The sequence below is a fragment of the Acartia tonsa genome, chromosome 8, assembly GCF_053477335.1.
Source record: "Acartia tonsa isolate MP-2025a chromosome 8, ASM5347733v1, whole genome shotgun sequence".
NCBI classification, from domain to species: Eukaryota; Metazoa; Arthropoda; class Copepoda; order Calanoida; family Acartiidae; genus Acartia; species Acartia tonsa.
The window spans coordinates 21,295,428-21,320,994 of NC_137267.1; the positions used below are offsets into that span (position 1 = coordinate 21,295,428).

The following is a 25,567-nucleotide window of genomic DNA, read 5'->3' on the forward strand; positions in this document are numbered from 1 at the left end:
CCTACCCCGTGGACCATGTACCGACTTTCAATTGGGTCTTTAAATATAAGCCAATAGCGTCGAAAGTATTCACACAGCCAAGTCTATACAAAAGAGCTAAGAGCAATTTGTTAGCAGACTAAAAAGTTCTCCAATACTGGATCCAGGTAGTTATCTGGATTATATATCTATACAGTATACATTTATTATACTATCATAGTAACTAGATCGGCATACCTGTTTTGTTTAATGGAGTAATATTATGCATTGTTTGATTATTACTTCCACAGGTTAATCTCACTAACTTTTCATCAATACATGGAGGTGGGCGGATGGGGTCGTTCAACACCCACCAAAAGGTAATATAACCCTCTTGTATTTCGCTGTGCACGACACTGGTTAGAAATATATCTTCGTTGGAGGTTAAAAATTGTTATATAGTAGCTGTGCTACTATTGAAAATATAAATAGTATGTTTTTATTTGTTGGTGCACTCTCCTGGTTATTTTGAAAATGCGGGAATCAAAACAAAAATAAATTCATGATATTGTTTGGATTTCATATTTAACTTTACCACAACTTTGCACTTTGGTCATAAAATAAACAAGGATGATAATAATCAGTTTTGTCCAACAGCAGCGCAGCAATAACATAGAAATTCAAAAATAGTGAACAAAAAGAACAGTAGATTGTTTCCATGAAAGTAAACCTTTAAACAAGCATACAACATTAGAGTAAAACAATAGAGGTGGGAGGGGTTAAATAACTGGCTGTACCCACCCCGTCGACCAAGTGCTGACTTTCAATGGGGTCTTTGAATATCAGCCATTAGCGTCACAAATATTAAGACAGCCAAGTCGTTACAAAAGCTCAGAAAGCAATTTGCTGGCAGACGAAAAAGGTCCCCCAAAACCAGGTAGTTGTCTGGGTTATACATCTATACTTTAGTTTGCGTGATTAGTGACGTCATATGTCGGTTTTCTAGGCTACAACCTTTCATACTTTCTATAAACAAATAATTAGTTAAAATGTTGAGAAAAAGAGTTGGAATTGAATTTATAAGTTACCTCAAGGACAAGGTACCAGAATTCGGGTAAAATATCCAAGTAAAAGATTTTTAACACACATCCTTTCTATCTTCTGTCCAAATAAAACATTTACCCCAACAAATTAATCTAATATTCGGCAAGTTCAAATTTAATTAAATTGATTAATCATGGCCCCTGATAGCCTTTTTATTGTTTTCAACTTAAAACCATATATATATATTAGATCTTTTCATGAAAATACACTTTTTCGAATTTTAGTCTTCTGCTAACCTAAAAAGTTACTTTAGGAGCCTAAAAATACATGTACAAAATTTCAGCTCTCTATCTCTACTGGCGACCTAGCGCCAGGCATGTAAAATATCAACAGATAACGGTAGCACGGCGGTTTTAACAATATCTCAGCAATGTGCAGGTTTTAAGCTCTTCTGCATATTTCAATTTAAACACATAAGGGCAAAGATATATTATCCCAAAAATCTTTTGTCAAAGTCTACTCTACACCTAGCGCCAGTCAGTTTTCTAAAATCATGCATTTTATACCTGTGAAAATAGAAATCGCCAGCGCTAGGTGTAGAGTAGACTTTGACAAAAGATTTTTGGGATATTATATCTTTGGCCTTATGTGTTTAAATTGAAATATGCAGAACACCTAAATTCATCTTCCAAGCCATTCTCTAGACATTTTAATTTTTTTTATGAAATAACGGGATTTCAAAACTGCCCTTTGAAAAGGCCTAAAAAATATCTTTTTTTGTCACTTTTTTCACTGCTTATAGTTACAACTTATTAAGATATTATGCCCAGTTAAAATAAATCGGCGCCTCCAGCACCGAAACCGGCAAAAACTGGCAGTTAAACTTCTGTGCCCCTACTTGCCCCCCTCTTCGGTAAACAGTAGTTATCTCAAGAAGTAAAAGAGATATCAACACACAGAAAGAAAGCTTTTTAAATAAAACTGAACTAAGTAACTATTACACATTTAATTTTGGGACTTTCCTTCTAGGGGCTTGTGGAGCAAAAGACCCACCAAAACACTAATAATATGAATTCTGAGCTTATTTTTAAAGATATCAACCGGATTTTTTTGAAATCTTTTGTTCCCATAATTGAACTCAGTAACATTTACAGATTTCATTTTGGGACTTTCCTTCTAGGGACTTGTTTGGCAAAAGACCCCCAAAAACTAAAAATATGAGTTCTGGACTTATTTTTAAAGATATCAACCTAATTTTTTTTGAGAAAACTTTTTTCACATAACCAAACTTGGCAACCTATACAGATTTCATTTTGGGACTTTCCTTCCAGGTGCTAGTGGAGCAAAAGACCCCCCAAAACACAAAAAATATGAGTTCTGAGCTTATCTTTAAAGATATCAACATGATTTTTTTAAAGAAAATTTTTTAAATAAAACTGAACTCAGTAATGATTACACATTTCATTTTGGGACTTTCCTTTGAGGGGCTTGTGGAGCAAAAGACCCCCCAAAACACAAAAATATGAGTTCTGAGCTGATATTTAAAGATATCAAACTGATTTTTTTAAAGAAAACTTTTTTAACATAACTAAATTCAGCAGGGGCGTCCAAGCTTTTTTTTGGAGGGGGGTGTAAAATTTGCTTGGAGGGGGGGGGGAGTAAATCTGTTGGTAAACAAAATTTACCCCCAGAGTAATTTTTTTTTTGGGGGGGGGGGGGGGTTAATTTAAATTTTATTAAATATTGATATTTTTTTGTTAGAGATTTTTTATTTTGGGGGGGTATTCAAAATTGTTTACCCCTCCTAAATGGTTGATATCTTTAAAAATAAGTCCAGAACTCATATTTTTAGTTTTTTGGGGTCTTTTTCCAAACAAGCCTCTAGAAGGAAAGTCCCAAAATTAAATCTGTAAATGTTACTGAGTTTGGTTATGTTAACAAAGTTTTCAAAAAAAAAATCAGGTTGAGATCTTTAAAAATAAGCTCAGTTTTTTAGTTTTGGGGGTCTTTTGCCCAACTAGCCCCTAGAAGGAAAGTCTAAAATGAAATCTGTAAACATTACTGAGCTTCATAGACGTCCAAGAGGGGGGGTAAAGTGGGGATTACCCCCCCCCCCCCCAAACGAATTTTGGGGTGCACCCCCCCAAAAAAAAATGCTTGGACGCCCCTGCTGAGTTCGGTTATGTTAAAAAAGTTTCCTATATAAAAATCAGATTGATATCTTTAAATATCAGCTCAGAACTCATACTTTTTGTGTTTTGGGGGGTCTTTTGCTCCACAAGCCCCTCAAAGGAAAGTCCCAAAATGAAATGTGTAATCATTACTGAGTTCAGTTTTATTTTAAAAATTTGGGGGTAAATTTTGGAAAGGTAAACAAAATTTGCCCCGGCCAACAGGTTTCAGGGGGGGGTAATTACCCCCCCCCCAGCAAATTTTACCCCCCCCCCCAAAAAAAAAAGCTTGGACGCCCCTGCTGAGTTTGGTTATGTTAAAGAAGTTTTCTTTAAAAAAAATCAGTTTTATATTTTTAAATATCAGCTCAGAACTCATATTTTTTTGTGTTTTAGAAGGTCATTTGCTCCATAAGCCCCTCAAAAAAAAAGTCCCAAAATGAAATGTGTAATCATTACTGAGTTCAGTTTTATTTAAAACATTTTCTTTAAAAAAATCAGGTTGATATCTTTAAAAATAAGCTCAGAACTCATATTTTTTTGTGTTTTGGGGGGTCTTTTGCTCCACTAGCACCTGGAAGGAAAGTCCCAAAATGAAATCTGTATAGGTTGCTGAGTTTGGTTATGTAAAAAAAAGTTTTCTCAAAAATAATTAGGTTGATATCTTTAAAAATAAGTCCAGAACTCACAATTTTAGTTTTTGGGGGTCTTTTTCCAAACAAGCCCCTAGAAGGAAAGTCCCAAAATGATATCTGTAAATGTTACTGAGTTCAATTTTGGTAACAAAAGATTTCAAAAAAAATCAGGTTGATATCTTTAAAATAAGCTCAGAACTCATATTATTAGTGTTTTGGTGGGTCTTTTGCTCCACAAGCGCCTAGAAGGAAAGTCCCAAAATTAAATGTGTAATGGTTACTTAGTTCAGTTTTATTTAAAAAGCTTTCTTTCTCTGTGTTGATATCTCTTTTACTTATTGAGATAACTACTGTTTACTGAAGAGGGGGGCAAGTAGGGGCACAGAAGTTTAACTGCCAGTTTTTGCCGGTTTTGGTGCTGGAGGCGCCGATTTTTTTAACTGGGCATAATATCTTAATAAGTTGTAACTATAAGCAGTGAAAAAAGTGACAAAAAAAGATATTTTTTAGGCCTTTTCAGAGGGCAGTTTTGAAATCCCATTATTTCATAAAAAAATTAAAATGCCTAGAGAATGGCTTGGAAGATGAATTTAGGTGTTCTGCATATTTCAATTTAAACACATAAGGCCAAAGATATAATATCCCAAAAATCTTTTGTCAAAGTCTACTCTACACCTAGCGCTGGCGATTTCTATTTTCACAGGTATAAAATTAATGATTTTAGAAAACTGACTGGCGCTAGGTGTAGAGTAGACTTTGACAAAAGATTTTTGGGATAATATATCTTTGCCCTTATGTGTTTAAATTGAAATATGCAGAAGAGCTTAAAACCTGCACATTGCTGAGATATTGTTAAAACCGCCGTGCTACCGTTATATGTTGATATTTTACATTCCTGGCGCTAGGTCGCCAGTAGAGATAGAGAGCTGAAATTTTGTACATGTATTTCTAGGCTCCTAAAGTAACTTTTTAGGTTAGCAGAAGACTAAAATTCGAAAAAGAGTATTTTCATGAAAAGATCTAATATATATATATATCATGTCGACATGTTTGTACAGATTTTATAGCAGACTTTAGAGCATTTTACTTAAAAATATCTAATTTAAAATCCTTTTTGTTTAAAAATTAAACTTTTGATAAAAATAATCTGTAATATAAGACTTAAAACTGCTTTCCGTTTTCAGGGTTGAAATGTAATCTTTACATAGCAGACTACAAACCATTTTATTTAGAAATATCTAATCTAAAATCCTTTTTCGTTTACAAAATTGAAATGTAATCTTTTGATAAGAATAATCTGTGAAAAAGCAACTTGTTTTCCTTTGTCCTGTTTCTTTACCAGTTATTTTATTCAGGAAAGGGTTGCTAAGAATTATTTCATATATCTAGATACAAAAAATTTGATTTTGGAGGATTTTTTTGGGGTGTAGTCAAATACAAGTTCTAATTGATAGAGAACAAATAGCAATGTAACTTATAATATTTACGCAATTTTTAACCGTTTACTAACTTTTTAAAGAGTTTAAATAGAACTTTATTGTTCGTTTTTTTATGTGTCATAGGGAATCTATCTTTAGCAATTATATTCTAAAAATAAAAAATGTGTTTGTTAGTGTATGACGTTTGTATGTATGAAAGTCCCAAAAATCTCGTAAATGGCTGGACTGATCGTTCTTCAATTTCCAGTGATATTTAGAAATGCTAAAGGTAAGGATTGGGTTATTTGAAGACTGTGCAATCTTCAATCCCCTTCACCTGAAGAACATGTCCTACCTTTTGTGATTTGTTTTAACACATTCCTGACGAGCAAAAAAAGTTTTGATTCACCGGGCTTCAACAAAATAATTACTCAACAGAATTCAAAAAGAATTGGTGTCTAATTAAAGATCTTACTATTTTTGTTCATAATGGCAATTTTCTTCTTTTTTTGTTGCGTACCTTAAAACCAACTTAATTTAAAAAAACTTATATTACTTCAAAAATATGAGGTCTACAAAAACCGATTGCATATCTAAATTCTATGGATCATTTTACATATACATACTTACTAAAAACACTGAATAGCTATTTTTAAAAAATCACAAAAGGTTTGACACGTTCTTTTAAGACAGTATGAAAATATGTACAACAAGTCTTGAAAATAATTATCGTCTACCCTAAAAAAAATGTGTATCTGTATGTGTGGATTTGAATTTTAAAATCTTACCGCATAGAGATATTCTTGTAATATATGGGAATAGTCTATAATCTTTTAAATGTTGGAATGCATTAAAACAAAATGCTTGAAAATAAAAATGTCAGAGTTTTTTTACAGCGGCTAGTCTGGATGATAAATCTAATTTTAAACAAGGATGTAAACATACAGAGGTAGCAATTCATATATGAATATAAACAAATATTAATTAAACATTTACAACAGACAAATTGAATTACAGAGTAACTGCTTAATAGTTCAGTAACCAATTTCTAAGATTTTTTTTCATCTGCATTTGATGCTGTTAAAGAATAGGTGCTCATCACTCAGGATATGAGAATTTTAATCTTTTAATACAAGTTTAGTAAAGAAGTTGTATCAACTTTTTTTTTATAGCTAGCCGGTCCTTTTAGTAAGTAGTAGATGTAAAATTTTTCATAGAATTCAGATATGCAATCGTTTTTTTTGTAGACCTCTTATTTTTTAAGTAATTTAAGTTTTTAAAAAAAAAATTAAGTCGATTTTAAGGTACTAAAATGCAACAAAAAAAAGAAAGAAAATGGCCATTATGAACAAAAATAGTAAGATCTTTAATTTGACACCTTACTTTTTCAATTCTGTCAGGTAATTATTGAAAAAATCGATTTTTTTAAACCCACGAGAATAAAAACTTTGAACTCAATTTTATCATTTCACAAGTAAAAAAATATGGGTTCATATATACCTTTAGAATCAGAAAAATATTACGAATCCATTGTAAGCAAAATTGAAAAAAAAAGTTTACAATATAGTATATAAACTACAATAAAAGGAATTATATGAAAATATCATATTATATTGTACAGGCAACGTCTTAACTCTTCAATTGAGTATAAAAATGGGAAGGGGGTATAGAGGGGGTAAAGAGGGGGTAAAAAAGGGAAGACGATAGTGTTGCCAGAACAAAAAATACAATTGGCTATTTTTTCATTTTTTTATTTTTTTACTTTTTTTCAATTTTGCTTACAATGGATTCGTAATATTTTTCTGATTCTAAAGGTATATATGAACCCATGTTTTTTATGTCTGTTGAGAAAATATTTAGGTCTAAAGTTTTTATTAAACCGAGGTTAAAAAAATAGATTTTTTCAATAATTACTCAACAGAATTTTAAAAGTAAGGTGTCAAATTAAAGATCTTACTATTTTTGTTCTTACTGGCCATTTTTTTCTCTTATTTTGTTGCGTTTTAGTACCTTAAAACCGACTTAATTATTTTTTTAAAAAACTTAAATTACTTAAAAAATAAGAGGTCTACAAAAAAAACCGATTGCATATCTGAATTCTATGAAAAATTTTACACCTACTACTTACTAAAAGAACCGGCTAGCTATAAAAAAAAAGTTGATACACCTTCTTTCACAGAGAGAAACAAGTGCGATTTTAAAGACTTCTAACGCACGGTGAGATGAAAGTAAGATATTTGCATATTTATAAGTTATAAACTCAAATTTTCTCATGAAAAAATGTCAATTCGCCATCTTGAATTTATACTCGAATGTTTTCTTTCTTAAATAACTTGTAATTGAATTTCAGATAAAATGGGCACGTAGAATCCTGATGTAGTTTGTCTGGATGGAGGCGCAATCCTAGCTGCTCAAATCTGGACATAACCAATCTAGTTATAGAGTAGCTGCGCTATTTATCATACACACTATGCTTTTCTCTAAAAAGGTGATTATTTCAATTTTGATAAACTTACCTGGCAAACTTTCACAAATCTTTTTAACATGATGATTTCTTTACCTTCTTTAAATACAGATATTATAATTATCCTCTTCTTTTGATTTTTGAAATATTGATTAGGTATTTAAAATAAGCGAATCATCTCAATGAATAGTCTTAATATGTAAGTATGTCCATATTAAGCACCTTCTAATTTGGGATAGATTTCTCTTTCAAACTTCTAAATATTATTGAATATCAAATGCGTTAATACTCTACATGTTCTTATGTCTGTTTGTCTGAGTTGTTGAGCTTTGACTTTATTGATGTTGTCATCCTCCCGTGTTCCTTATTATCTCGGATTTAGGACCTGCCGTTTAGTAGTGCATTGTGACTTTCTGACATTGTAGGTAAATTAGGTAATAAAGTTCACTTTGTCTCTTTCATCCCAGGGGTAAATTTCACAATGGTCAGGGGAAAAGAAAAACACAAGAAGATGATAAAAAATCGTCATATGAAATTTAAATTATAAAGATGTAATCTATACGTCTATTCAATGTTATTATTTACAGTCAGTACTATCATTTTAAACCTGTATAACAAGTGGCGTATAAATGGTTTTGTCATGAGGTCACTTCCGCACGTTAGAATGTTTTTAATCTATATATTTTGGCAAACCTTGAAAGGGATTTTATCAACGAGCAATCCTTTCAAGGAAATTATAATCAAAATTGATCAAATTTAAGTCAGCTTTTGATTTAAGGATTTGGCCCAAACTTAGCATTTTTAAGAAAAAAGTGTTTTTCTGAACTCCAATTTGTTTTATTTGAAGTTGTCTTTTACACAGTTTTTAAAAAGAGATAGATTTTTAGTCAAAAACTTTTTCCTTTATCCCAAACTAATCTCCGTTGTTGGACAATGAGATGTGATTATACCTATTATCACATATTCAAAGCTTTCAGACTCTAAACCATTAAATTAAATTACTATCCGTCTCAAACATTTTACATAAAATCAGCTAAGTTGAACATTCTATCTCACAAGTTTAAATTTTGCAATGTGTCGGGTTCCAGAATGAAACCTATCGTCTCATACTTGAATTGGCGTTAAAAAATGGTGTAATGTAACATCGGGGACGACGGACACGGAGGACAGGAGTTTTGTAGAGAAGATTTGCAACGAAACCAATTAAACGTCGTTTACAAATTATGTGTGTATTTCAATCAGGCAAGAGCTATACTAAATCATTATTTACATTGTACATTAGGATAGGTTAAGTTGCAGTCAACGCCTTCTCATGTCCAAGAAGAAAATAGAAATAGAAAATATAAAACAAAATAAAATCAATGCCAATATTCTACTACTGTTACTTTTGTTATAAATGTTACCTAAAAGTAAATCTAAGGGGTATGCCTTTGCACATTAACTCATGGCTCTAATCATTTCAATACTTAATTTTGACTTTACTTGTGTTTCCTCTTACTCTTGCTTTTTAAAAACATTTACTGCTGATAGGAAAATAATAGATTAGATTAGATTCTAAGCCGCCATGGATTAGAATTAACCCAGACTATCAGTGTTAGTAGTTTTTTATTTCTCAGGGAGGAGGGAACATTGTACTGTAATTTACAAGGGTACCCAAAGTTTTATAACTGTGTTATCTTTTTTGTTAGCTCAAAATCTAATCTATTAGTGTCCAAACTTTTCAATCAATAATTAAAAAAATACAATTTATTTAAATGGCAATTTTATTTATCGCCGTTGTGAATCAATTTATCATACATTGTCTTATCCCTTAATATCCCTGCTTGTTCACTATCCAGACCAGTATGTTATGTGGAAAATTTATTGTTAATATTTCTCTCAATGTCAATGTATCATTTGTTACTCGTGTGGTTAATAATATTTCAAATAGAGTTTTACTTTTAGAGCAACATTTTTCATTATTCACTTTATTACCCAAGAATCACCATTTCAAAAATTAAATTCAATAACTGTGAACATTAAGAACTGCCATTCTTATTATATAACTGAATAGTTTCATCCCTTTTAAATATATACATAAGAGGAATCTCAATACAAAGTTTAAAAACAAAAGACTAATTAAAGCATAAGTTAACCGCTATAATACAAAGTACAACGATGTCTGTCCGTCCAACTGACTGTCTTCTTAACCTTAAGATCTCGGACCGCTGAAATAGGAATAATAGAAACTGGTCCACCTAAAAAAAAAATACTATTAGTTATCAGGTGAAGCATATTTCATGATTTCACCTTTCCTGGGGAAAAACAGTCCCCTAGAGGCTAAGGAAGAATCTACTAGCTATTTACAAAAATACAAACATATACACCATAAATTTAGAAAATCTTCTTGAAATAAGATACAGTCATATCATTAGACAATAAATATTTATCAAAAGAAACATATCTTGTTTATTCTATAACTCTAATGTCTGATGTAATATATATTTGATTTAGGAGCTGCGACCTGGGCAAAACAAAAAGATGTCTGTAGATAGCGGGCTCGTTGTCGTCGGATTTATTACATTAGTTTATATCATATTAGGTAAGGATACATCAATAGTTGCTTTATTATTGCAGGTTTTTTTATTTGAGAGGGGTAAATGAGGGATTTTAATGGTTTGAGAGGGGGAAATCTACTTATGTATTCTCACAAAAAATCTTTTGAGGAGAGCAAATTTAAGAGTTTCAAAGTTTGAGGGGGGATAAAAACCTTTACCCTCCCCCCCCTTAGACGTCTATGTAAGGAAAAAGAGTGATATTATCGTAACAGGTATTTTTTGTGTCTGTATATGGGTGTCTGTTTGTGTGTGTGTGTGTGTGTGTGTGGCAAAGGAGAGAAACGAGGAGGTAACGTGGGTTAAGGATTTGTAGCTGTACTTTTTAAAACAATTCAAATATGGGAGGATTAAATTTAGAAATAGAGAAAAAAGAACTAACGTCAGAATTTTGATGTCGTGCGTTAATGTTAGAAGCGTAGCACCTCTAAAAACAACTCAAATAAGTCTTGGTTACTATTAGCGGCGAGATAAAATCAGATTGGAATATTGAATTTTTTTTTATTGGCAAAGAAAAATATGTTTTGAAACGAATCACGAAATAAACAATAATGACAATCTTTGTAAGTAGAGGCGCACAAAAAACATGTATGATGGAAAACATGATTCACAGATCAGATGATTAGTGATCATGAAATAAGAATTAAAGAAAAAAAATCACGAAACTTTTCAATATTTATGTTTTTTGTAGCATGACTGACAGACAAACGGACTAAGCAAATTAAATACTAGAATCTCTTTGGCATTACGAATCAATTCAGTCGTGTATCATAAATAGCATCCAAGAAAATCACATTTCCGGACTAACACGTATGGACAGACAGACAGTACAAAGATAATGATAATGTGATTGTTCTATGTTAAAAGGTTATCTTATCAAAATTTTTGCTGCAAATGAACATTATTGTTATTGTTAATATTTGATATTTGCACTTGACTCATATTTAACAATTTAACATATTACAAAATTTATATTTTAATGAATTTTTCATTTGAGTTAGGTTTCAGTATAATTAAAATTAATATTAAGTTCATAAAAGTAGAAAAGTTATATTTAGTATATTTAGTATTTAAACGATTTAAATAACAAGTGTGTTTTTTTACATTCCGATGAAACAACTTAGAGTCATCAATAAGAAGATGATTAAAGTTCCTCAACAGGTTATGACATCATACGATAGAATAGACAATGAGAGGCCAGTATACACTGTAATTGACCAATGGTAAAATTCATGCTGGCCTCTCATTGGGTATTCTATCGCATAACGTCATAATCTGTGGAGGGACTTTAATCAACTTCCATTATCATCATTATTTTATTTTAGTATTTGGACTATTTTTCTACGTGAAATACGAGTGGTGCGAACTTTTGTTCAAAAATAATACGGTAAGAATATATTAATTTTTAATCTCAGTTTCTGTGTTATTAAATTACATAATCCACTGATCAAATAATAATAAAAAAAACAAGTTAAAAAAATATAATGACGTCAAGGAGGGGGGGGGGGGGGATTTTTTATAAATCAGGTAAATTTTTGATATTTCACACCCAAAATGATGGTTTTTACCTAACCCTAAAACTACCTTCCAATGTAAGTTTTGTCCCCTGGGTAGAAATTTTAGATAGAATAAAAAACGCTTCTCTTCTGCTGAGATTTTCTACCAACGTTTAAATCCAAGTCTGTTTCGAAAATTGATGTACGTATACATCAGAAATATTGTCCTTATTTTATTGTCTGTAAAGTAACTACGCTTTGAATATTATCTTAGCAAGAATCTTCAAACATGATTTTATTTTTTCAAATTTTCGATAACAGTAATCCGTATAAACACATACATTCACTTAATATAAAAAAATATTTCCAGTATGGCTTCAAACCCATCAATATCCGCTAGATTAAAGCTGGTTCTCAGCAATAAAGAAAAACCATGTAAAGCATCGTATTACAGAAAATTTTCAACGAATATTGAAAAATCAAAATCATAGAATTAAAACCAGTTTAAATCTTAAATTTTCAAATTAATTTCCGCGGAAAGAGGTCTATTATTGAATTTGATAACTAACTATAAATGCACTTTTTGATTAAATATCATAAAATTAATTATACATTATTAAATGCGCTGATGAAGTCTAACTAACTTAAATTAACACAAAAAATCCAGGAAGCAAACTAAAACAAAGGACTCTATTGATTGTCTTGTATTTACTTATTTAATAAGGTGGTTTTAAAAGCATTTTTATACTTTGGGTTGTTCGTCAATATGTAATGGGTCGCTCCTCACGTAAATTTATTCTGAGGATTCCTGTTTAAATGTTGTATGCTCGTAGCATTTTTTTTTAAAATTGCCAAAAAGTCACAGTAAAACCTTTCTCTACCCGTAATATGCTTCTTCATTATTTGTGATTTGTTTAGCTTTGATATTATGGATGCTGTCATCCTTGTTAAAATAATTTGAAGCCTCAAAAATTGAGAGAGGACAAACATCTTGAACTAGAAATAAATCAAATTCTTTCTTCAAACAATCTTTATCTTTACTTTAACTTTATATTGTGGACATACAAACTGCTGTTTGAGGTTTCTGCGGCTGACTTAAAAACAATGCAACTTAGAGAGCTGGATGGTTGATTTAGGCTGAGGCAGTGATGCTTTTTGAGTCCGTACGACTAAAGAGTACATAAATTAAAATTTGGTCGATGCGGCTCAGGCTTATTTAATGGTTTAAATAAGCTGCGCGGCTGAAGTAGGCTGTGGCGGCCGAACACTAGTTAAAAAGATGCGTCAATAAAAAAAGTTATAAAGAACAATTTGGCCACTGACTGCATATACTTTTTAAGTACAAGAAAAATTGATTTTTTTTTCATGTCGATAACAGATTAAGAGTTTTCTGATATTTTCTTTGTTCAGAAAGGGTCAAAGAAATAATTAGTACTACAGCTACTCTTTTTAGGTATATTTCTTTAAGGTATAAACAAAAATTACAGTACAACGATTTTTTGTTAAATACAAAGTGAGAGTGAGAAAAAATAGTAGGAAAAGATAAAAAATCACGAAATCTTTACACAATATAAATGTCGTTTGTAACATGACCAACAGACTAAATAAGATATATAATTTATAAAAAAAAATTGGGAATAGTCCCTTTCGTAACATCGCCCTATAAGGGGCGATTCGTCGTATTTTTAAAATGGCTTTTTATAGGTTAGGGTTAGGGTTAGGTTAGGTTATATTGGGTTAGGTGATTGCCCCACAGGATTAGGTAATTGGCCTCGCAGGGTTAGAGCCCCCAGCAGGGGCTAGAAATAGGAAAAAATCTACTGTGAAAAATACGAAGAATCGCCCCATTAGGTGCGATGTTACGAAAGGGACTATACCCAAAAATTTAATATAAAAAATCAGCCGAAAAAATTACATTTCCCCTGAAATAGAAGATAAAAAATAAAGCTTTTCTGAACAGTTTAAGCCATGAGATAATGACAAACTTGCACTTTTGTATAAAGAAGATGATAGCTTAATCTATCTTACTAGTACCTACGCCCCCTAGGTGCCTCTAGGAGCACTTGAGAGAAAAACGGAAAGAGTGGATTGAGTCAACCTTTAGTTTCAATTTTAGTTTACAACCCTCCTTTAAAAATAGTTATAAACCTTTCCTTGTCCTATAAGAATCTTCACTGCAAAGGAGATCTATATCCGTTCAGCTACTACAGAAAGACAGTTAGACTACATAGACATCCTGTTGATTTTATATAAGATTGAAAATTTTCGAAATTCTGGTATTGTATATAGAATATCAAATGTTATATAAAAAGCATGTTCCTCTAAATAGTTTGTATTGTTGTAAAGTTAATGTTTTTGCAGTTTTCTACAGAATTATTATCTAACAGACGTTGCAACAACCCACCAATTTTCAATATTTATCTTTACTATTCATAAGGATATCTTACACAACTAAACCAGCTAAACCAATATTAATAAGCTCTAAGTTGGTCATTTGATTTAATTCTTTTAATTCTTACTCAAAATTTTATTCTTATGGTTCAAAGTGACAAACTTATTAAAATCTCGAAGATCATTTAAAAATGACATAGAAACGATATAATAATGCTTTATCTGACGCTTGTGTCATAGTTAATATTTTTTTTCTTCAAAAAATAGTTTTGTCTATATTGTTTGTTTGTTGTTATGTTTTGAATGCACATAATATCTGCAGCTGAGTAAAGAAATAGAGAAGGATAATGCAGACAAATATTTGCCAGGTTAATGCAATGTTGCCAATATCTTAGGAAAAAATACAATTATGTTCATTGAAGTAGACAGACATCTGATATATTGAAATATTTCCCCCTGAAATATGCAGTTCTTGTTTACAGCTGGAACAAAACAATCAACAATGAAAGACAGAAAAATTAAACATTTTTTTAAAGGTTAAAGCTACTGACTTGTATTACTTCTAGATTAAGGCAATTTTTATGACCGCTAGATAGTGAGTGATAACCCTAGCAAAAAAAGTGGATTAAAAATGGTCTATTTAGCTACTAGCGGTTGCCTCCCTAGCACTTAGAGGCTCCGCATTCAAAAGAAAATAAGCCTGAAATCATCCTGTGACCAATTTGAAGCTACCCTTATAAGAAAAATGCAATCAGTTTAATAGTTAAGGAAATTTTAAGCTTCAGATAAAAAACCTTACTACTTTTTAAAATACGATGTTTACGATAATGAAGATTTTACGTTTTGCTAATAATTCATTTTCCGCAACTTTGTATATATATCAATATTTGCACTATTTCTTTATCAATTTACTGATTATAAAGAGAAGATAGGATAAAATACACGGATCTGGAGGGATGATTAGACAATGGCATATAAATTAATATACATTCCCAAAGATGATTACAACTTTTGTAGATTAAAATTAGTGATTGAAATGTTTGGACACCCAACTAAAGAACCAAGCAATCAAAATTTGATAAAAGTACCCAAAGTTGTTAGGCCAACGATTAAGAAAATGTTATTATAAAGCTTTGGGGACTAGTGAAATAAACAGCTCAATGTCTCATCCCTCCCTGGATAAAATAGCTCTAGCATCTATTGTAAACAAGATACATTTATTAACCAACAAGGATGATAAAAAAAAGGTAAGTAGAGTGCAGGAAGGGAAATTAGGCTGTTTATTACACAAGTCCTTAAAGTTTTAAAATAAAGTTTTCTTATTCGTTGGATTAACAACTTAATGTACTTTTATTAAATTTTGATTGGGTGGTTCATTAAGTTCAGTGTCTTAACGATTAGACCACTAATTGTAATCTACACAAGGGTAATTTTGTGTAGAATCATCGGGGATGAATATCAATTTATCGTCCATTGTCTTATCCCTTTAGACCCCTAGATAAAATACCTTAATATCAAATAAGGGAATAGTAGCTTTCACAATATTGCCTAAAGTAAGATTTCAGTCAAATGCGATTATCAGGTCAAACTGTTTTTAAATATGCGTTTAATTATAATACTAGATGCGTTTCATCAACAATAAGAACAGTTAGACTTAATAAACGCCTTTGAAGTTTGACTGGAATCTTAATCACAACTTTAGGCAATATTGTGAAAGCTAATATTCCCTTTCTAATTATCATAGAGTTTACGCTTTAAATTTGAAGGGGTAGGGAGGGATAACAGGCTAAAATTTTTCCTGGTCGAAAAAAAGCTTAAAACTATCTCAGGGCTTTTATTAAGCTTCCTAAAACTAATGGATTTATTATTACTTTGGATCTTACATTAGATTATCTTGTACTCCAACAAATTAAAATTTGTAGATGGCTGAAAAAACTACCATCCCATCCAACCCAATTACCCCATTCCCTCCCCTCCTACTGGATGAACAAACTGACAAATAGATGATGTTCATGTTAGCACCTAAATTTACGACTAATTTTACCCTGTCATTATATTTATATCCCCCTATATTATACATACATCCATTCCTAAACTGGATAAATCAATCGGTTCAGTAGTTCCTAACATATTTACTAGAAACATTACTATTTTCTGTAATTAGAAGGGTCTAGTAGCTTCTTTTTTTCCTTGGTTTATAATTTTATCTTTTATTTCTTCTTTGTTATTTAATTAGCATCAGTTATTCAGTTACTAAAATCATATATTTAAATTCTTTTTCCACCTATTTATAAACATTCTTTTTGTGTCTTATTCTTAATATATAACATGTTTTAGAGTAAAGTATATGCGTGGATTCCTTGTAACTAACGTGGTAATTATATGATTCATACTGTACATCTAAGTTTTTTTTCTTCAAATAATATAACTTTTCAGTATAACACTACAATCAATTTCTTTAGAGTTACAGTAGTTTTTCGAAACATATAATAAAAGAGCCAAAAAAGAAAAAGAAAATTTTCGCTTCAGTAAATAAAAATGCACCCCAAAAAAACTACTGTAATACGCAGACACTCATAAATTATGTAATAATCGTACAAACTTTCATACATCATACATTTCTTACAGCTCCTACAAAACTTACAAATGGCTGAGTTTAGTTTGGCTAAATATTTATAGGGCAGCCTACTAATATTAGGTAGCTATTAATTCAATTATTATGCTGTTGGTTGCGGCTTCAAATGGCCAGAATTTAGTAGCTGGCAGCAGCGTAGTAGGAAAATAACTAACTCGAATTTAGCTGTGGTGGTCCTGAAGCTAGTCAAATAACAATTTTTATAATTTTTTAAAAATAGGACAAATTCTACTTAAATTTGTTAATTTCTTAAATAATTATAGGTTTTTTTTATTTGCAATGTATAAACATTTATACTCTATGGTATAATAATAATTGTATATGCTTACATATTACACAAATAAATATATAGAATAACTTTGTCTGGGATAGAACAAAGCGACAGTTTAATTATAATTGTAACCATTTTAAATATTTTCGTTTTTTGTAAAATAACAATTTTTAAAGTCCTAAATATTTAATAAGAAAAATAAATTTATAAGCAGCAAAGCACAAAAATTATGAAAAGTAGCACAGATAAAATGATATAATTAAAGAGCAGACGTTCAGCGGCAATAATTTGCATATAATCATAAAACCTTTCTTTTACATATGTTTTAATATTTATGTTTTTATGTTTTGTAGCATGACTGTCAGACCGACGGAATAAGAAAAATATTGGATGCATTGGCGAAAAATTTCAGACGACTATATTAAATACCATATGAGAAAATCACATTTTCCATATATCATTACGGGCTGTCGGACGGGCAGACAAAAATAATTATAGAGTAGCTTCGCGACTAGAAATAATCCTTTTTATCTATCTTTTTAAAAGCGAAATTTTTCTATAATAAAGACATAAACAATAGGGAATAGTCCCTTTCGTGGCAACGCCCCTTAAGGAGCGATTCGTCTTATTTTTAAAATGGCTTTTTATAGGTTATTTTAGATTAGGTTAGGTTATATTGGGTTAGGTGGTTGCCCCACAGAGTTAGGCAATTAACCCCGCAGGGGCTAGAAATAGAAGAAAAGCTACTGTGAAAAATACGAAGAATCGCCCATTAAGGTGCGTTGCCACGAAAGGGACTAAACCCAAAGATTTAATCATTCCCTAAAAAAATACCCTGTATAAGCAGTTTAAAAAAAACTTACAGTTATGTTTAGACTCAGTAATTCATATTCTGTTTATTCGGTTCTTCAAATGTTAATATTCGTTTCTACTACCGTGCCTGAGCTTTGCTTTTATGGATGTTGTCATCCTTGTTCGTTTATAAACCTGACCAGGCTCAATACAAAGTTTCCATTAAATAGTATGAACTCGTTAATAAACGCACAATTTTTGCAATAACTTTAGAATGTTGTATTTTGTTTTCTATTTCTGTTATACTTTACAGTACAAATTTTTCTTTCAATTATATAATTAATAAGAACAACTATGTTCATAAGTAGCGGCGAAATATTTTTATATTTAGCTACACTTCAGGGGGAGGGAGTTGATATATGAGAGATCCTGTGAAACAAAATTTTATTACAATTTAAGAATCCTATCTTGCTTTTTGTCGCACCACAACCAAAAGATGCATTACAGATGGACAGAAAGACAGACAGACACGAAGAAATTTCGTTTTATGGGAATATTAAAAAGAAGGAAAATCTACGAAAAAGATGTCAACGGTTTATAAAACATACAAATATAAACTACTAGCTGCGCTAATAATATATAAATTATACATGCATGGATATTATCATTTATATATGCCTAGACACTGCCAAGTTATTAATACATTTAATGGAAAATTAACATTTATATTTACAAATCAAAGATTTTATAAAGTTAGGTGAATCTATGTTGACAAATAAAAAATGAAAGTTAGTATTTCGTATAGACCATAAATATAAAACATTAGTGATAAAACAATGAATGATAATTGATGTACATCATAACAAAGATAAATAAAAGGTACCCCTTTTATAGATTAAAATTTGGTTGAAAAGTTTGGACACTACTTGTAACCAATAAAAATTCAGTAATTAAAGTACCCAAAGCCAAAACATGGGATACCAGAACTATTTATATGATTACATGCATAGATATTGTAGTTATAGGTTTCAAGATGTTAGCTAACCACCGAACCGATTGAGGTTTTAATTTTAGAAAATCTTTTCATAGCATCTGGGATGGTTCTTGGCTAGTATATTGCTACATTAAAATATTGGGATAGTTTTAGATTAGATATTTTCTTCTCCCCTCTCCGTTGAATAAAGAGCCTCTATGCCATGCATTGTTAAACAAGTAAAATAATAGCTCTATGTAGCGAAGCGTATACAATCACACCAACAACTAAATGTCCATCTATTATGAATAGGAAATAAGAGAAATTTAACTAAAGCATAACATAAAAGCGGACCAGCTAAAAATGATGGTTTATGTTTAGACTAGCGGCTACTCCGCCCCCCCCCCCAAAAAAAAAAAAAAAAAAGTTATGAACATTCCCTTTCATGCACTATGAGTAGCTTCACTGTAAAGGAAAATCATATCGGATTAGCAGTTACCGAGATCCTTTGGCACACATAGACGGACAAACATTTTGTTATTTTTATATAAGGATACACGGTTATGTAATATCTAAAAAAAATATTTTCTCGTATTCATTCGAATCCGGTTGATAGGAACCGGTTCTCATCCATACAGGAAAAACTATGTCTAGCATCGTATTATATTTAGCTTTCTACGAATATAAAAATGTACAATCATCAGATTAAAACCAGTTTTTTAGCCCGTGCCTTTGGCACCTCGAGGCTTTTAAAACTGCTTTATTTTAAAATTGTACATTCTATATCCGCGGAAAGCTGTTTATAATACGATGCGAGAAATAACTATTAAAGCCTATCTAAATTTGCAGCGAGTTAAATTCCAATTTAAAATTTAGTTTTAATCTATTTGAAAAGTAATTTGTCACTGCATGATAAATTTGTAAAAATGTACACAATTTTAAATTGTAGATTATTAAATTTAGAAAGAAAGATGATGTTTTTATCTACTCAAAACCTTCGGATAAGATTTAATTGTATTTTTAATGATTTTCTTTTAATTTTAGGAGAATCCTGAATGTAGAAGACAGTATAGTGACAATATATTAAAAGTAAGTTTTATTTATATTTTAATTAGGTTTGAACTGTTAGATAAGAATCACACTAATGGCTTAACTTATATGGTTCTCCTTTACAGTAAAGCTTCTTCTTATAGGTCCAGGAAAGGTTTATAACTGTTATGGGGAAGAACGCCTGCAACATAAAAAAAATCACCTATTAAAAATGCCCTCTTCCACTAAATAGCCCAAAACCTACCATGACAAATATTAAAGTTCCTTAAAATTATAGAATCATCGGTCCAGCTATTTATTACTGTACATTACTGGACATACATGTTTACAGAAGAAAGACAGACAGATGGACATACTTTACTTTATGATATAGTTTTGTAAGTTCTTAAGAAGCATTGCTCTGTTAATATAGAGAAGTATGAAGTTGATAAAATGTTTAATAATTTCCCAAGATATACCCCCAAGGAATATACCACAAGATTTGAAGAAAAATCATTTTTTCTTCATTGGACCATTAACAACACCCCCCCCCCCCCTTCAAAATTGGTTTAAGTTATAAATTTGATGCTCTCTAAAATAAAAAGGGGGATAAATTTGAAAAGTTTTGGTCAAAGTATGCCAAATTACGTCATTCGGGATTTTTCTAATATGACGTCATTCGTGATTTTTCGACCAAAAGATTTTAAATTTATCCGCTTTTTATAGGCACTATTAAGAGCTAGAAGTTCTCGGGTTAAATATTAATGAAATACCCCTGTTCTTAGGCCAATGCATTGGTCATTATTTATCGTTATACGGCAGATATATAATATTTATAAAGTTTCGCTTATGCTTAAGTTTTAAAAATAAGTGGAGGGGCTTATCATAGTTCCGGATACAATTGAAAAGGAATTACCCAAGATTTTTGTATGGGTTTCCAATAACAATTTTTCCAGACCTACCCACTATCATCTCAGGGTTAAGGTAGTATAGAAAGAGGGGAAATATGTGCATCAAGCGTTTTTTGCTGTTCAAGAATACATAGTTATAAATGGCAGCTGCTCTGTATTACAGAAATGGCGGCTGTCAGTTTTTTACTAACCAGCGACAGAATAGACTGCACCTTTAAAAAATACAATAGTAATAATAAGACTGTATAAGCTATAGGAATCATCCCACGATACAGGCAGACACTAATCCTGTTACTTTTACAAGAAGTTGTGGCTATGATAGCTTTTATTGAATTATAGATATTTACAATACCTTAATCCCTGAAAATCTTCTAAGCTACTCAGTCATAATCCTCTTAAATAATTTCTACCAAAATTTTCACATTTTTTCATACCTTCTAAAGATTTTACTTAATTTGTGTTACAATTTTTAACTACTGCTGCTCTATTGGTTTAATAAAGAATAATAGTAAATTCTACTGAACAACAGTGAAAGAGATAAGACAAGGAACCGTTAATAAATAATGTTAAAAAATTCGATAAGATAACCAAAAAGGGTAAATGTGCATAATTATTTGATTTTTTCCTTGAATTGTCCTAATTAACCAGATTTTAATATAGTTTTAATATACTTCTTTATCATAAAACGAAGGTTTATAACCGCCAGAAAGTCGGAAAACTTTTTTCTTTCATTTGTTGGCTTAAATATCGGAGGACTTTACAATTCAAATCTTTGTTGAAAGAAACTAGCAATTACAAGACTTTTCTATGAGTAATTTCAATTAGCATAATTAGGGATGTACAATACATAAATTTATCATCCTTTGTTTTATCCCTTCAAGTCGATCCATCAACTTTATTGTTTGCAGGTTGGTGGAACACTTGATCCTGAAGATTTTAGCAATTACAGCAACAGACGGAAAGGAAGGCTCAAGAACAAAATACTGGAAGATTAATAAAAACATTATATCAGGGACCAGGGAAGGCTCTTCTTGCCAACAATGCTAAAGGGCTAAACGGCTTGATCAAAACTCATAACGAAACTCTAAATTGCAGACAATTGTTTACAATATACAACGAGGTTTGGTGATTATTTATAAACTCCATCGAAGACGAATATAGCTAAAATTTTATCAGTTTGCATCTTTCTTTATTCCACCAACGTCAGTAGGTTTCGTGGTTCTCCTAGAATTGTTGACCTGATAGGCATTCCCTAGTCCCTGCATCAAATAAAATGCCTGCTACCACAATTACAAGGATGCTAGAGTTGGATATATTTTCAAGTGTCATACTGTCACAAATTTTTATTTGTTTAAAAAATGATGGTTAGATACATGAATGAAGTATTGTGTTTTACGAAGATCTAACATACTTTTGTACTTGTTTCTTCGTTTAAATTGAGGTAAAAAACACTACTTTTACTTCATAGAATAGGGTAGTTCAATAATATTTTCAACTTATTTTAAAAAGTTAGTCACTAGTACACAGCAATTCATTTACGTATCTAACTGCAGGAAGTAAGTACACAAGAAGTTTCTCCCTTACATTTCTACAACAAAAGGAGAAAAGAAAGAGAAATAAATGATCTTACTCAAGACAATTTCAAAGTCAGACCCTAAGGTTTTGTTAAATAGGTAGATATATTAAGTGCAATCAAAAAAGATATACCTATCTTAAAAAGGTTTTCTATGGATTCTAAATTATCTACTAAATTATATTTTATTATACAGAAAAAAGTTAATGATTCTTTTTACATTTAAAAATTAGTTTAAATCCCAGGAAAACATTTTTTTTTTGTAAAAAAATACTTATTTGTCTACCCTAACAAAACACCGTGACTGTTGCAAAACATTTGATAACAAAAGACCTCTGTAACAACTCAATAAAATAGGAAATTAAATTTTTATCTAAAAATTGTAAAAAAAGGTATCTTGAAACTTTTGAGTAAACACAATTTTAGAAATGATTGTTTTTTTTGCAACTACGTATTAAAATGTGGTATTTTTTAAGGCTTTCTAGAAAAAATATTTTTTTGTATTTGTTAACTGTCTAAATAAAAAAATGGTAATAATTTAAGTTAATTTTGCTTGATTATTTTTATGGTGCAATGTACATTTTTAAAAATCTCAAAGAGAATTTCTTTAATAGTAAATTATTGTTTTAAAGTTTGTATACAGCATAAATTTGTGTATAAATATATTTGAAAATAGGTGCTATGTTATGTAAAGTAGTCAGCATTATTTCATCATAAAATCATAATTCTTTTAACATAAACAAGATTTTGTTATAGAAATCAAATAATTTTTTTTTTAATGAGAATAGATATTTATCGCATAATATTAGACAGCTTTCACGGTGAAATGATGAAATAGATTAAAACCAGTTTTGTTAGTCCCGATAGGCCGAATGCCTGGGCTAATAAAACTGGTATTAATTTATGATTTTTTATTCTAATATCCGTGGGAAGTTATCTGTAATACGATGCTATACATGAATTTTCAGTATAGCTGAGAACTGGTTTTAATCCACCAGATATTAATAAGTTTCTGGGTCATACTAAAGTAATAGTTATGATATTTTATTGTCACGCTAGCACAAAGTAAAATAAATTTGCTTAAAATATATTATATATGGTTTTAAAAATCTATTTTAAAAGAAACAATTAAAAGTTTTTTTTTATTTCAGTAAACCTACACTTTATTAGCATTTTGTCACATTTCTTTGTTTTGTTAATATTGGACAAAATTATCCTTGTCAAATTTAAAAATTAAACAACTTTAAATTTGTATAATTCAAAACTAAAGTAATGCACAAACAATTGTAATAGAATAAATATAAAGTTGAATAAACAGGGCTCGTCAGCAGCGCCTATAAAGCTGCAAATCAAAACCTGTTTGTATGCTTAATAGTTTATGGTCATTTGAGGAAATTATTTAGACATCTATCTGATTTTCAATATGTAAAATCGCCGATTTCCGTGCTGGTGACAGGTGGTTAACACGCAGCCGCCGAGCCCTGGCAAATAATACTAAAAGAATATTTAAGTTGTAAAGTTAGAGTAGTAAATTTAGATTATCTACATGAACAAGGATGAACAGTTATAAGGACAAATATGTTCTAAAGTAGCGCAGTAATAACAATTCACTTGGAAATAGACAGTTATTATACTTTCAAAATATTTGTGAACTTGCTGATAAGACCCTAATATTGGAGTTTTTAAATAAATAAAAATAATGATTTTTTAGTTTTTTATTCGTTTCATAATTATGCTTTCAAATACACAAAGGGCTCAAACTGTATTTTGTTAATATAAATGAATAGCGCAAAACTTAACAGAAAGAATTTTTTTGGGGAAATACTTTGTTGATACTCTAGTTTAGTCTAAATTCAAAAGGACATATGGGTGTACCATAGTTTTAGAGTAGCTGTTTTTATAAAAATATGATAATTATTTTAAGTACCTTTAATTATCTTTATTTAATTTATTTTGCTAAACAATATAAAATAATTAAAAATAAAACATATTTATAAAAAATTTAATAATGATGAGTACAATCTAAACAAATCAATAATAAAATTATTTGTACAAAATAAGCTTTTTATTAACATTATTTTGTAATTCAAATTTATACAACTTTTTTAAAAAGTAAATTTTTTCTTGTTTTAACTTGAATGTTGAGAATTTGAATTGCAATGTAATGTTTGAAAATGATGGCATTTGTAAGTTTCTGAATTGTAATTAAAGTTGTAATATTGTAATTAACTAAAATATGATTATTATACTTTGTAATTCTCTTCATTCTGTACTTGAAGTGTAAAGAGAAATGTGTAAAGAAATAAATTTAAGAAAAATAAAGGTTTGTATCATTTTTATTATGTAAAGCATTTGTATAAAGCTTAGCTCCGATTTTCTGGATATTAAAACCAAATTAGTTATTTCTCGTTAACTGAATTTCGAAAATTTATTTGTTGTCATTTGCTGTAATTGAGCTTTTTTCGATTGGATAGGTCACTCATTCAAAAGAATATACCCCCTAAAAGAAATCCACTCCCCCTTAAAAAGAAAAATTTCTACTTCCTTTGGGGCAAAGGCAGGCCTAGCTATTCTAACAATCAATTTTACAAAAAATCACGAAACCTTTGGAAGTAGTTTGGGGGTATATCTTGTTTTTCATGTAAATGAAGAGGGGTAGGTCAAAAGGGGGGGGGGAAGGGGAAGGTGGCTGTAGGGAAATTTTTCTTTAGAATTGTTTGTCAGAATCACATTCCCTTTTCCCTGGGCAAAGGTTCTTTAGGCTAGGGGTGAACCCACTAGAGTAAAAACTAACTTTCTTTAATGTAGGAGACATTGGACTGTAAATTACACTGGTACCCAAAGTTTTATAACCACATTATCTTATTTGTTGGCACAACAACTTTAAGTACTTTATGGAATGTTGATTGATTGGTTCCAATCTTTTCCACCAATAAGTTTAATCTAAAGACGGGAATACTTTATTTACGTTCTTGGGAATGTATTTCAACTTATCGTCCATTGTATTATCCCTTAAGATCCCTGTTTAAAAAAAAGACATAAGAAGCAGTATTCCTAATATATGATATGTCCATAAGTATCTCGTGTTCTCAATGTTCATGATTTGAATGGGAATTGGGTGTGGAATCAGGGATCTAAAGGGACAAGACAATGACCGATAAATTGATGTACAATTTACATACCAAATGATGATATACAAATTTACAAAATTA

General features: G+C 30.5%; 1 long non-coding RNA gene across 1 annotated transcript; it reads left to right on the forward strand.

The window, feature by feature from the left end:
• Window positions 1-7,574: 7,574 nt before the first annotated feature.
• Window positions 7,575-24,674, forward strand: LOC145326250 (uncharacterized). Its single transcript, XR_013881802.1, has 5 exons — window positions 7,575-7,714; window positions 10,184-10,271; window positions 11,610-11,671; window positions 19,887-19,931; window positions 21,691-24,674. It is a non-coding gene; the product is annotated as an uncharacterized LOC145326250 (long non-coding RNA).
• Window positions 24,675-25,567: the final 893 nt, after the last annotated feature.